This window comes from Schistocerca gregaria, chromosome 4 (genome assembly GCF_023897955.1).
Source record: "Schistocerca gregaria isolate iqSchGreg1 chromosome 4, iqSchGreg1.2, whole genome shotgun sequence".
NCBI lineage: Eukaryota > Metazoa > Arthropoda > Insecta > Orthoptera > Acrididae > Schistocerca > Schistocerca gregaria.
Genome location: NC_064923.1, coordinates 589,507,198 through 589,520,457, shown reverse-complemented (window position 1 = coordinate 589,520,457; position 13,260 = coordinate 589,507,198). Strand labels below are relative to the sequence as shown.

At 43.9% G+C, this 13,260-nt stretch overlaps 1 non-coding gene across 1 annotated transcript; it reads left to right on the top strand.

Moving 5' to 3' along the window:
- Nucleotides 1–12,690: 12,690 nt before the first annotated feature.
- Trnaa-cgc (transfer RNA alanine (anticodon CGC)) lies at nucleotides 12,691–12,763 on the top strand. Its single transcript has one exon. It is a non-coding gene; the product is annotated as a tRNA-Ala (tRNA).
- The last annotated feature ends 497 nt before the right edge of the window (nucleotides 12,764–13,260 follow it).

The window sequence follows — 13,260 nt, the reverse complement described above, 5'->3', positions numbered from 1 at the left end:
GTTGTAACAAATTTCCAATACCCTCGTTATATAAGGCAGACGCCAGTGCTTTCCGCCAATTCTCTATGCTGGCCTACAGCTTGTTGTCTGTGCCAAAACGTTGTCTTCATAGCCAGAGGTTCATGTGGGCAGAGATGAAACTCAGAAGGAGACAATTACGGGCTGTATTGTGAGTAATCAAACATTTCCAATTGAAAACGATGCAGGAGCATCTTCATTGCGCCTGCAGAATGCGGCTGAGAATTGTCTTGAAGAAGAAAACGCATGACAGTTATGTAATGTTGGCTACATAGCTTCAGGTGAAATTTCTCACTAGGCCCTCGTGCTTGGCGGGAGACGCTACTGTTCTAGGTATCTTTATGTGCTCCCTGTGTGCTCAGAGCTAAAAAGAACGACGTAACGCGTTCGACGGGCATACTAGAGAGACTGCCAAACACACCTGCGCAAAACTTCATCGGATTTTCACTGTGGTCTGCATATCGCGACCGATCGTTCCTTACTTTCCGAATAACCCTCGTAATTACTATTGTAAAGCTTCTCTCCTTTTTAAATACCGCATTTATGACCGAAACAGGGAAATCCGCTCGGATAGCACCGCCAGTTAGCACGCCGCTTCAGGTAAGTTCCCGGACCGAATGCGCCAACATTTAGAAAACGTTCCTATACTTCCTCATGGGATAATACTAGTCGCAGACAGATGGAGTCTACAAGTGCCGCATCGGGAAGGATTGATGGTTTGTGGGAGGGGACCAAACATCGAGGATGTCGGCCGTGCCTTTTCAAGGGAACCATCCCGGCATTTGCCGAAAATCTAAATCAAGCTAGCCGGACGCTGGTTTGAACTGTTGTCCTTCCTAATGCGGGTCCAGTTGAAACGTCCCCTCTGGAAAATTACAAATGACTGTGCTGGTAAACCTCTTACGTTATTTGATTTTCAAACAGCTGAGAAAAACTGAACGTGCTCAGACATTTTTCTCTTTACTTATTCTGATCATCAATAAAGTGACACAGAATCGTTTTAGCGCAACGCAATCTGACTTTCAATAATCCCTACAAAAGAATGGCCCTGACTAACGATAAACTATACCTTTCATGAATCACTTACCTCACAAAAATCTTCGTTACTCAAACTACTGAAATACAGCGAGCGCCAATACTGCCAGCTAAATAAAAGATTCTAACTACGGAAGGCGCTAACTACTGATAGGCATAGTCAGCAAATGTAAGATTTTGATAGAGAACGAACAATGTATTTACCTTAATAATGTTCAAAAGTCATTATATATATATAGATGTCATGAACTGATATATAGTCTTACAAATTTCCTTTTTCTGGCGGACACACATCTACATCGTCCGCTCTCAAAATTCTGCCATCTCTCTCCCCACATTCACCACTGCTAGCGGCTCACGTCCAACTTCTCAACGCTACGTGCTGTTCACATCCAACTGCCCGACACTACAATAGCGAATATTCCAACAATGCCAAACAGCCACGTACTGATCACAGCACAGCCAGTGATTTTTATACAGAGCTCTACATGACGTTACCAACATAAAAACCTGGACAGCCTACTTACACAGTGTCCTAACCACAGCGCCACCTCGCTCGGTTCTGAGGATGCGGTGGTAGGGTGAGCGCAAGGGTTGGCGGTGACAAGGCGGGTAACCAGTTACATTCGTATGTCAAATTCATTGTCATTCTCAAATTCAAAATAACCTGGCGACACATGATTAGTCCAAGGAAAAGTAGACGAGTGACACAGGAAAGCAGGAGCAACGGCCAGAAAAGTCTTTCTGAATTCCACTGCAGTGGCAGCTGATGTTATTTGTGAATGCGGTCACCATAACGTTCCCAGAAGGTGATTTCTACCGTGCTGCTGTAGAGCAGGAAGTCTCTGGCCAACACACTCGCCTGTTTTTCTCTGTCACAGGAGGGATCGTATACCGATCTCACGTGTCTAGATGGAACATTTCAGCTGTCATAATATCGACACAGGCATCCCTTTAACGTGAAACTCAGAAGCAACCACATGCGCTGTTTTTGTCGTCCAGATCAGTAAAAGCAAGAAGCAGCCGTGCATGTCGCTAACTGTCAGGAAGCGCTTTGGAACCAGTCTCACCTGACAACTACCAGAGTTCGGATTCCTCTCATCATACTTTCTGCGTGTCTTATTTCATTTGTCTCTGCCAGCATTCCGACAGCCGCTGTTTCTTTTTAGTTCCAGTATTTCTTTTCTTTTTTTTCTTTTTTTTTGATTAAACGATCTGTCGTTTCTAAATACAGGTATTCCTTTATTTGTATACTAGCTGAAAAACCCAGTGTTGCCCTGGTATTCATTTTGCCAATTTCCTATTAGAAACGAAAAGAAAGTATCAACTGTGATTGTACTGAGATATCGAAAAAATGCCTTTCCATGTATTCGTGAAAACACTTAGGAAATTGTGAAACATTCCGACAAAGAAATATGCATAATCTACACATCTGTGTTTACGGTATCAAAATTAAGGAACATTGTCACGGATAGTTTCTGTACGGCGGCCGCAGATGCTTGGCATGTCTACAATGCGATTTTGTCAACGTCTCTATGGCTAGGGCTCTTTGTTTTCGCCTGTAGCGGTTTGCGCTTCGCATATAAAAGCTATCAAAAGCGCTGCCAGCTGTTGGATATTTCAGTAAGTTGGCTCGAATGTAGGAGTAACTTAGGAATAAAGAAAAATGCATTAGAACTCCTATCATGATGTGGCACTTTTTCAGGTATCTCGGTGTTCATATCTCTTGACGTATGTGTCGTCCAATGATATACTTCTGAGGGACATTCAACAGCATATGTGGAAACTCTCAGCGAAATACACTCCTGGAAATTGAAATAAGAACACCGTGAATTCATTGTACCAGGAAGGGGAAACTTTATTGACACATTCCTGGGATCAGATACATCACATGATCACACTGACAGAACCACAGGCACATAGACACAGGCAACAGAGCATGCACAATGTCGGCACTAGTACAGTGTATATCCACCTCTCGCAGCAATGCACGCTGCTATTCTCCCATGGAGACGATCGTAGAGATGCTGGATGTAGTCCTGTGGAACGGCTTGCCATGCCATTTCCACCTGGCGCCTCAGTTGGACCAGCGTTCGTGCTGGACGTGCAGACCGCGTGAGACGACGCTTCATCCAGTCCCAAACACGCTCAATGGGGACAGATCCGGAGATCTTGCTGGCCAGGGTAGTTGACTTACATCTTCTAGAGCACGTTGGGTGGCACGGTATACATGCGGACGTGCATTGTCCTGTTGGAACAGCAAGTTCCCTTGCCGGTCTAGGAATGGTAGAACGATGGGTTCGATGACAGTTGGGATGTACCGTGCACTATTCAGTGTCCCCTCGACGATCACCAGAGGTGTACGGCCAGTGTAGGAGATCGCTCCCCACACCATGATGCCGGGTGTTGGCCCTGTGTGCCTCGGTCGTATGCAGTCCTGATTGTGGCGCTCACCTGCACGGCGCCAAACACGCATACGACCATCATTGGCACCAAGGCAGAAGCGACTCTCATCGCTGAAGACGACACGTCTCCATTCGTCCCTCCATTCACGCCTGTCGCGACACCACTGGAGGCGGGCTGCACGATGTTGGGGCGTGGGCGGAAGACGGCCTAACGGTGTGCGGGACCGTAGCCCAGCTTCATGGAGACGGTTGCGAATGGTCGTCGCCGATACCCCAGGAGCAACGGTGTCCCTAATTTGCTGCGAAGTGGCGGTGCGGTCCCCTACGGCACTGCGTAGGATCCTACGGTCTTGGCGTGCATCCGTGCGTCGCTGCGGTCCGGTCCCAGGTCGACGGGCACGTGCACCTTCCGCCGACCACTGGCGACAACATCGGTGTACTGTGGAGACCTGACGCCCCACGTGTTGAGCAATTCGGCGGTACGTCCACCCGGCCTCCCGCATGCCCACTATACGCCCTCGCTCAAAGTCCGTCAACTGCACATACGGTTCACGTCCACGCTGTCGCAGCATGCTACCATTGTTAAACACTGCGATGGAGCTCCGTATGCCACGGCTAACTGGCTGACACTGACGGCGGCGGTGCACAAATGCTGCGCAGCTAGCGCCATTCGACGGCCAACACTGCGGTTCCTGGTGTGTCCGCTGTGCCGTGCGTGTGATCATTGCTTGTACACCCCTCTCGCAGTGGCCGGAGCAAGTATGGTGGGTCTGACACACCGGTGTCAATGTGTTCTTTTTTCCATTTCCAGGAGTGTATGTCGCGAACATAGTAACAAAGAATTAATAAATTTAAATTTCATACATGATACAGCCGTAATTTTTACTGTATGGTTAAAAGATGATGGCGTCCTCTTGGGTAAAATATTCCGGACGTAAAATAGTCCCCCATTCGGTTGTCCGGGCTGGGACTACTCAGGAAGACGTTGTCAGCAGGACAAAGAAAACTGGCTTTCTACGGATCGGAGCGTGGAATGTCAGATCCCTTAATCTGGCAGGTATGTTAGAAAATTTAAAAAGGGAAATAGACAGGTTGAAGTTAGATATACTGAAGTTCGGTGACAGGAGAAACAAGATTTCTGGTCAGGTGACTACAGGGTTATAAACACAAAATCAAATAGGAGTAATGCAGGAGTAGGTTTAATAATGAATAGGAACATAGGAATGGGTAAGCTACTACAAACAGCATAGTGAACGCATTATTGTGGCCAAGATAGACACGAAGCCCATGCCTACCACAGTGGTACAAGTTTATATGCCAACTAGCTCCGCAGATGACGAAGAGATTGATGAAACGTGTGATGAGATAAAATAAATTATTCAGATTGTGAAGGGAGACGAAAATTTAATAGTCATGCATGACTGGAACTTGATAGTAGGAAAAGGAAGAGAAGGAAACATAGTAGGTGAATATGGAATGGGATTAAAGAATGAAAGAAGAAGACGCCTTGTAGAATTTTGGACAGAGCACAACTTAATCATAGCTAACACGGTTCTAGAATCATGAAAGAAGGTTGTATACATGGTAGAAGCCTGGAGATTTTGGAAGGTCTCAGATCATGTAATGGCAAGAAAGAGATCAGGAACCAGGTTTTAAATTGTAAGACATTTCCAGGGGCAGATGTAGACTCTGACCACAATCTATTGGTTATGAACTGTAGATTAAAACTGAAGAAACTGCAAAAAGGTGGGAATTTGACGAGATGGGATCTGGATAAACTAAAAGAACTGGAGGTTGTAGAGAGCTTCAGGAAGAGCATTAGGGAACGACTGATAAGAATGGGGGAAAGAAATACAGTAGAAGAAGAATGGGTAGCTTTGAGAGATGAAATAGTGAAGGTAGCAGAGGATTACGTGGGTAAAAAGACTAGGGCTAGTGGAAATCCTTGGGTAACAGAAGAGATACTGAATTTAATTGATTAAAGGAGAAAATATAAAAATGCAGTAAATGCAGTAGGCAAGAAGGAACACAAGCATCTCAAAAATGAGATCGACAGGAAGTGCAAAAGGCTAAGCAGGGATGGCTAGAGGACAAATGTAAGGATGTAGAGGCGCATTTCACTAGCGGTAAGATAGATACTGCTCAGATGGAAACCTGGTTCTAACCAATGAAGGGAAAGCAGAAAGGTGGAAGGAGTATATAGAGGGTATATACAAGGGCGATGTTCTTCAGGACGACTGAGGACTGCGTGAAGTAGTCTGGCAGAGCACTCTAAGACCTAATTCGAAACAAGGCCCCAGGAGTAGACAACATTCCATTAGAACTACTGGCAGCCTTTGGAGTGCCAGGCCTAACTAAACTCTACCCTGTAGTGAGAAAGATGTATGAGAAAGGTAAAATACCCTCAGACTTCAAGAAGAATATAATAATTCCAATCCCAAAGAAAGTAGGTGTTGACAAATGTGAAAATTACCGAACTATCAGTTTAATAAGTCACAGCTGCAAAATACTAACACGAATTCTTTACAGGCGAATGGACAAACTAGTAGAAGCCGACCTTGGGGAAGATCAGTTTGGATTCCGTAGAAATGTTGGAACACTTGAGGCAATAATGACCCTACGACTTATCTTAGAAGAAAGATTAAGGAAATGGAAACCTACGATTCCAGCATTTGTAGAATTAGAGAAAGCTTTTGACAATGTTGACTGGAATATTCTCTTTCAAATTCTGAAGGTGGCAGGGGCAAAATACAGGGAGCGAAAGGCTATTTACGATGTGTACAGACACCAGATGGCAGTAATAAGAGTCGAGCTGCAAGAAAGGGAAGCAGTGCTTATGAAGGGAGTGAGACAGGTTTGTAGCCTATCCTCAATGTTATTCAATCTCTATATTGAGAAAGCAGTAAAGGAAACAAAAGAAAAATTCGGAGTCGGAATTAAAATCCATGGAGAAGAAATAAAAACTTTGAAGTTCTAAAATGGCTCTGAGCACTATGAGAATTAACTTCTGAGGTCATCAGTCCCCTAGAACTTAGAACTACTTACACCTAACTAGCCTAAGGACTTCACAAACATCCATGGCCGAGGCAGGATGCGAACCTGCGACCTTAGCGGTCTCGCGGTTCCAGACTGTAACGCCTAGAACCGCTCGGCCACTCTGGCCGGCTCTGAGGTTCACCGATGACATTGTAATTCTGTCAGAGACAGCAAAGGACCTGGAATTGCAGCTGAACCGTACGGACAGTGTCTTGGAAGGAGGATATAAGATGAACATCAACAGAAGCAAAACGAGGGTAATGGAACGTAGTCGAATTAAATCGGGTGATGCTGCGGGAATTAGATTAGGAAATTAGGCACTTAAGGTAGTAAATGAGTTTTGCTATTTGGGGAGCAAAATAACTGATGATGGTCGAAGTAGAGAAGATATAAGATGTAGACTGGCAATGGCAAGGAAAGCGTTTCTGAAGAATAGAAATTTGTTAACATCGAGTATAGATTTAAGTGTTCAAAAATTGTTCAAATTGCTCTGAGCACTATGGGACTTAACAGCTACGGTCATCAGTCCCCTAGAACTTAGAACTACTTAAACGTAACCAACCTAATGACATCACACAACACCCAGTCATCACGAGGCATAGAAAATCCCTTACCCCGCCGGGAATAGAACCCTGGAACCTAGGCGCCGGAAGCGAGAACGCTACCGGACGACCACGAGCTGCGGACGATTTAAGTGTCATGAAGTCGTTTATGAATGTATTTGTATGGAGTGTAGCCGTGGATGGAAGTGAAACGTGGACGATGAATAGTTTAGACAAGAAGAGAATAGAAGCGTTAGAAATGTAGTGCTACAGGCTGAAGGATAGATGTGTAGATCACATAACTAACGGGGAGGTATTGAATAGAATTGAAAAGAAGAAAAATTTGTGGCACAACTTGACTAGGAGAAGGGATCGTTTGGTGAGGCATATTCTGAGGCATCAAGGGATCACCAATTTAGTATTGGAGAGCAGCGTGGAGGGTAAAAATTGTAGAGGGAGACCAAGAGATGAATACAATAAACAGATCCATCCAGAAGGATGTAGATTGCAGTAGGTACTGGGAGGTGAAGAAGCTTGCACCGTATAGAGTAGCATGGAAAGCTGCATCAAACCAGTCTCAGGACTGAAGACCACAACAACAACAACTTCAACAACAACAACAACATGATACAGTAGTTTTTCAGGTACCTCACTGTTTATAACGTGAGATCTCCTGATTTATGTATCGTATAATGATATAATTTTGTTGGTACATTCATCGGCATGTGTGGATACTGGGTGCCGAAAGGTGTTGTAAATAGAGTTAATAGGAAACGAGTAATAAATTTAAACGTCACGCACAATGCGGCATTTTTACACTCATGTCAGCGTTATGACGTCATATCTCCGGAACTATGTCCGGTACCATGATATACTTTTGTTGGTGCATTTACTAGCATATGTGGATACTTCCTGCGAACTTTATTGGGAATACGGTTTGTAGGACATAAGTAATAAACTGAAACGTTACTCTTGATGCTACAGTTTTTCATTCAGCTCACTTTTATAAAGTCATAACTGCTGAACTGTGATATGTAGATGGTTCTTACCCGTACACCTATGACTGCCTGACCGTAAGCTACATGTGAACCAAGTTTGGTTGAAATCAGTCCACAGGTTTAGGAGCATATCACACACACACACACACACACACACACACACACACACACACACACACACACACACACACACACACACACACATATATATATATATATATACATATATCCATCCATTTTGATAATATTTATGTATTATACCGAGTTACCAACAGCAACAGACGTTGAGTTTGTTGGATACACTCGTACGCCTCCCACAATTACACTGTTAAGAACGTGTTGTTATTCCGTACCATGGGCTTTGGCCAAAGCCACTAGCAGATCTAAATCGTCGACCCCTTTAAGGATTTCCTACAATGACAGATGAACAAATGTTGCTTGTCGCAATTTACCTTCCTAGAACGCGCTCTTTCTTCTTGGTCGGGACTTTCATAGAATTCTTCCTTCCTCTTTCTCCGTCATTCTCTTGAGTTTCGCTCGTTCTTTCCCTTAACTGATGACATTCCTTTCACGCCTCCATAGCCGAGGTCACTATCACACGCGCGCTCGCTGGCGATCGACTCCAGGATAAGCTAATTCGAATCCTGGGCCTGCCGCTGTGACCAAGCTGTTGTAGACGCTCCAGTCTCTAACACTTTCATGCCTACGTGCTCTTTGACCATTTATTATATATACTTGCTTTCATATTTATGTAAATTTATATGTACACGATATATAAATTAATTTGTTTATTTTACTGTATAATCATTTATGTATATTACGTAAATATCGCTGAGTAATCGCTGAGGGAATGTTAGGGAAACGTTAGGTTTTTGTCAACGAATAAGTATCGTTGGAGTAGCGGCGTCTCTGGACGCGAGAGGATGTTACGTTGGAGCGCGCTCTACACAGAGGGAGAACTTTGGTGTGAGACTTGGTGAAGTGCGGACGCGTGGATGGCGTGCACTGTACTGGAGGAGTGATCGTTTAGCGGCACGAGGCAAGTGATGAGCGTGGGCGGTGGAAATATTGGCTGCAGCATCAAGAACCCGCCACGCCAATATCATTGCCAATAACTCCCGTGCTCGCTAATTATCACGGAAAGGAGCCAGCAGCAGTACCGTCGTCAGCAAGTTTCGTCACGGCGAGAATGGACTGAAGTAATATTGATGCCTCACAGCTTATTGTCAGCTAGTTTTGTAACGGCGTTACTCAGCTTTGTTGGGTTTTGCGAGTGAATAATCACCATAGTTTAATCAGAACTGTTTACCCGTGATTCTCCTAAAATCATTCACCAAGTAGGTTCCTGTCCTGTCCTATTGTTGCAATAATCCGAGTACCGTTTATGAAAAATGAAAATTGCAGTGCCAGTTAATTTTGCTTATGAACTAAATGATTCATTTAAATTAAAGATTTGAACTTAAAGCATTCAGTAATTTCAGCCTCACTAACTTTAAATTTGAACTTTAATCTGAGGCGATCTAATTGTTGCAAATATTAAATGAACTAATCAAATTAAAGTGATTCCTGGCACTATGAACAGAAGCACTAACTAGAATTAATGAGTGAGTGCAAATATCTGTAATTATTGTAATTTGTTGTTAGAAAAGTTCTGGTTCACATTTTGACTTGAGTCGTGCTAAAGTATAATAATTACCTTTTCATACAGTAATTATCAATTTCTGCTTCCATGTTCAGAAGTCAATAGAGTTTCTTTTAATTATTTTTTGCCATTTCCCCAAATTCATACGAAAATTGTAAACGTTATTGGGAGGTAGCGCCATTGGCGCTTACAACAGTACGTAACCATTAATCTAAGTGTTATGTTGTCTGTTTCCAAAATTTCAGCTCTATTAGTTAATGATATTTCGAGTGCAAACTATTTTCTTTCTCGCTTCATTACGTAAATATTTCATTTGTTTTTGTTAACGTGCGTGCAGACCTCTGTTGCCGGGCGTGTTCTAGTAATTCTCGACATTGACTGTTCGGCTCATTAATTCACCTACCGAACAGAAATTTTGTTCAGTTGGGCTGGTGACCGTATTTCTTTTAGCTATAATTCTTTCAGTAACTCTTATTATTCTGTTCCGATCCACGTGGTACCCCTTCCCGTTGGCACAGTACGTGAATGATAGCACAAACCTTTCGAACAACCATACTAAACTTTACAGTAATTAAGTAGGCGGAATAAGTTGTCCTAGAAGGCATTTTGTTGTTAACTTCCCCCTCATTTATCGACTTTATATTGACTCTTCGGAACGATATCTTTTTCAAAATGGTATTCCAATTGTTTAGGCACATGCTTACACGGTCATATATATCTGACATTGTCGATAGAAGGGAAGGGGGACGTTACAAGTCCGGAACCGCGCTGCTGCTACAGTCGCAGGTCGAATCCTGCCTCGGGCATGGATGTCTGTGATGTCCTTAGTTTATGTTAGGTTTAAGTAGTTGTACGTCTAGGGGACTAATGACCTCAGATGTTATGTCCCATTGTGCTTAGAGCCATTTGAAGTCATTTGAATGCCGGTGATACATGAAATTTTCGCTGCCAGCGTTTAGGGAGAAGAGGTGATGGCGAAAAGTAAATTATCAGCAGTCATCGCGCCGATTACCTGGATTAAATTCCAAAGTTCCCCGCAGTGTCTCATAAAGTGAGGGCATATGACACTATTGATGGTGCAGGAACCGGGTTTCATCCCCCCCCCCCCCCCCTCCTACATCATCCAGCAGGAACATGACGCTATTTACACACACCCATTGGTCACCAACACTTATCAGCTACGCTTCCGTACATAGCTCTCTTACTTCACAACAGGAATGTGCTTACGGACGCGGAGGACAAGGAAAAACTTTCCAATGAGACGATTGTACTTGCCCTTCTGCGTCTCCCAGACGTTCGTGCCATACGACTGTGCATGACATTCCTTCATTTGCACTGTATTTCAAGTGTGTCCTGCCTTTCGCGGAAGATTTTCACAGAAGTTGTCTGCACACCTCGTAGGAGTGAAGTTTGGGAGCTAGGAGAAGGGGGTGATGGCGTAAGTGAAGCTGGTTTTGGCACACAGACTTAATCGGTGGTGTGTGAAATCTTATGGGACTTAACTGCTAAGGTCACCAGTCCCTAAGCTTACACACTACTTAACCTAAATTATCCTAAGGACAAACACATACACCAATGCCCGAGGGAGGACTCGTACCTCCGCCGGGACCAGTCGCACAGTCCATGACTGCAAGCCCCCCCCCCCCCCCCCCCCCTAGACAGCTCGGCCAATCCCGCGCGGCAGTCTTAATCTGCAATAGTAGCAGTGGTAGTAGTAGTTTTATTTAGCCATGCTTCATTTTTCAAGTATAATGGGCATGTCATCATATTAAAATTAAAAATAACATAACCATGTATACAGGAATTTACATGTTAAATGTCTAGTTTGATAAGAATACGACAGGTAGTCGTCTGTCGACTTATAGTAGGAACAATCCCGACATTTTACTCAAGTAATTTAGGGAAACCGTGGGAAACCTAAATCAGGATTTTATTTGGTCCATGGTGGTTTGAGAATACTTTGACTGTTTCCGTAAATATCACTGATGAAGAAAAGCAACCAGCAGAAATTTCTGAATGAATAATTGATTTCACAGTAACTATTTTCGGACTTGGTCCTATCGTCAGACGGAAGTGAGTATTTCACGTACAACCTTCAAACTTTTGTAAATTGCTTGCTGTGCTGCTGTTCTTGATGATCACTCTGATGTTATCTGAAGTCACTTTTTGTGCTAGACACTGTTTTGTTAAAAGCAATTTTCACTATGTGAAATCATGGACAATTCAGTTTACCTGGTGAGGCAACTACGACGTAACCTTACTGGTGAGTACTACACTGTTAATTCATTTCTCACTACCAGTCACTGCACATGCTACGGGCACTATATACGTTGTTTAATGTTACAGGACATATACAGGGTGTCCATTATTAAAGTTCCAGGTTAAAAAAATATATTTACGGAAATTTTTCTAACACATTGCAATCTAAGTGTTTTAGATTAATGAGGTCTGCTATAAACGACCGATGAATGTCAATATGACGGATATGGCTTTAGTTGCACATTACGCCATCCGTACTGTTCAGTGTGCATGATTGTGCAAGTTCGGCAGTCAGCAGTTGTGGCACTGTGCCAGTCTGTAGGGAAGCCGTATCACATTTCACGGGAAAAATCGGTTTATAATTATGCTGAGGCCAAAAACCACAAGAAAGCAAAAGACATCGGTGTTTAATTGCCCTGAGAGCAAAGCACGCATAACAAGGTAAATGATGTCGGTTTTTAGATGTCCTGTGGCCAAAACCGCATAAAAAGCAAATTGGTCGCAGTTCCTAATGGTCGTGAGTTTGGCGCAAGACATCTTCAATATGCTGTCCACCCTTTTTTGCCACAAGCTGAAATCGAGAAACAGCATGTTCCAGAAGAGATCGGAGTATCAATGCCTTCAGAATGCGTTGCGCAATGCGTGCCCCCAATTCAGCTACTTTCGATAACCGGAGCACATAACATAACATTTTACAGATAACACAGAACAAGTTTCAAATGGCTCTGAGCACTATGGGACTTAACATCTCACCGAGCGAGGTGGCGCAGTGGTTAGCACACTGGACTCGCATTCGGGAGGACGACGGTTCAATCCCGTCTCCTGCCATCCTGATTTAGGTTTTCCGTGATTTCCCTAAATCGTTTCAGGCAAAATGCCGGGATGGTTCCTTTGAATGGGCATGGCCGATTTCCTTCCCAATCCTTCCCTAACCCGAGCTTGCGCTCCGTCTCTAATGACCTCGTTGTCGACGGGACATTAAGCACAAACCACCACTTAACATCTATGGTCATCAGTCCCCTAGAACTTATAACTACTTAAACCTAACTAACCTAAGGACAGCACACAACACCCAGTCATCACGAGGTAGAGAAAATCCCTGACCCCGGCGGGAATCGAACCCGGGAACCCGGGCGTGGGAAGCGAGAACGCTACCGCACCAGAATAAGGAATCACATGAATTAAGTTCAGTCGATCTGGACGGCCAGGCTGTAGGTAAATGACAGCATTTCCTAATTGTCTGTTCCGGCTGTGCAACGTGCGGAGGAACGCCAACTTGCATAAAAATGACCATACCTACACATCCAAGCTGTAGAAAGGTTGAA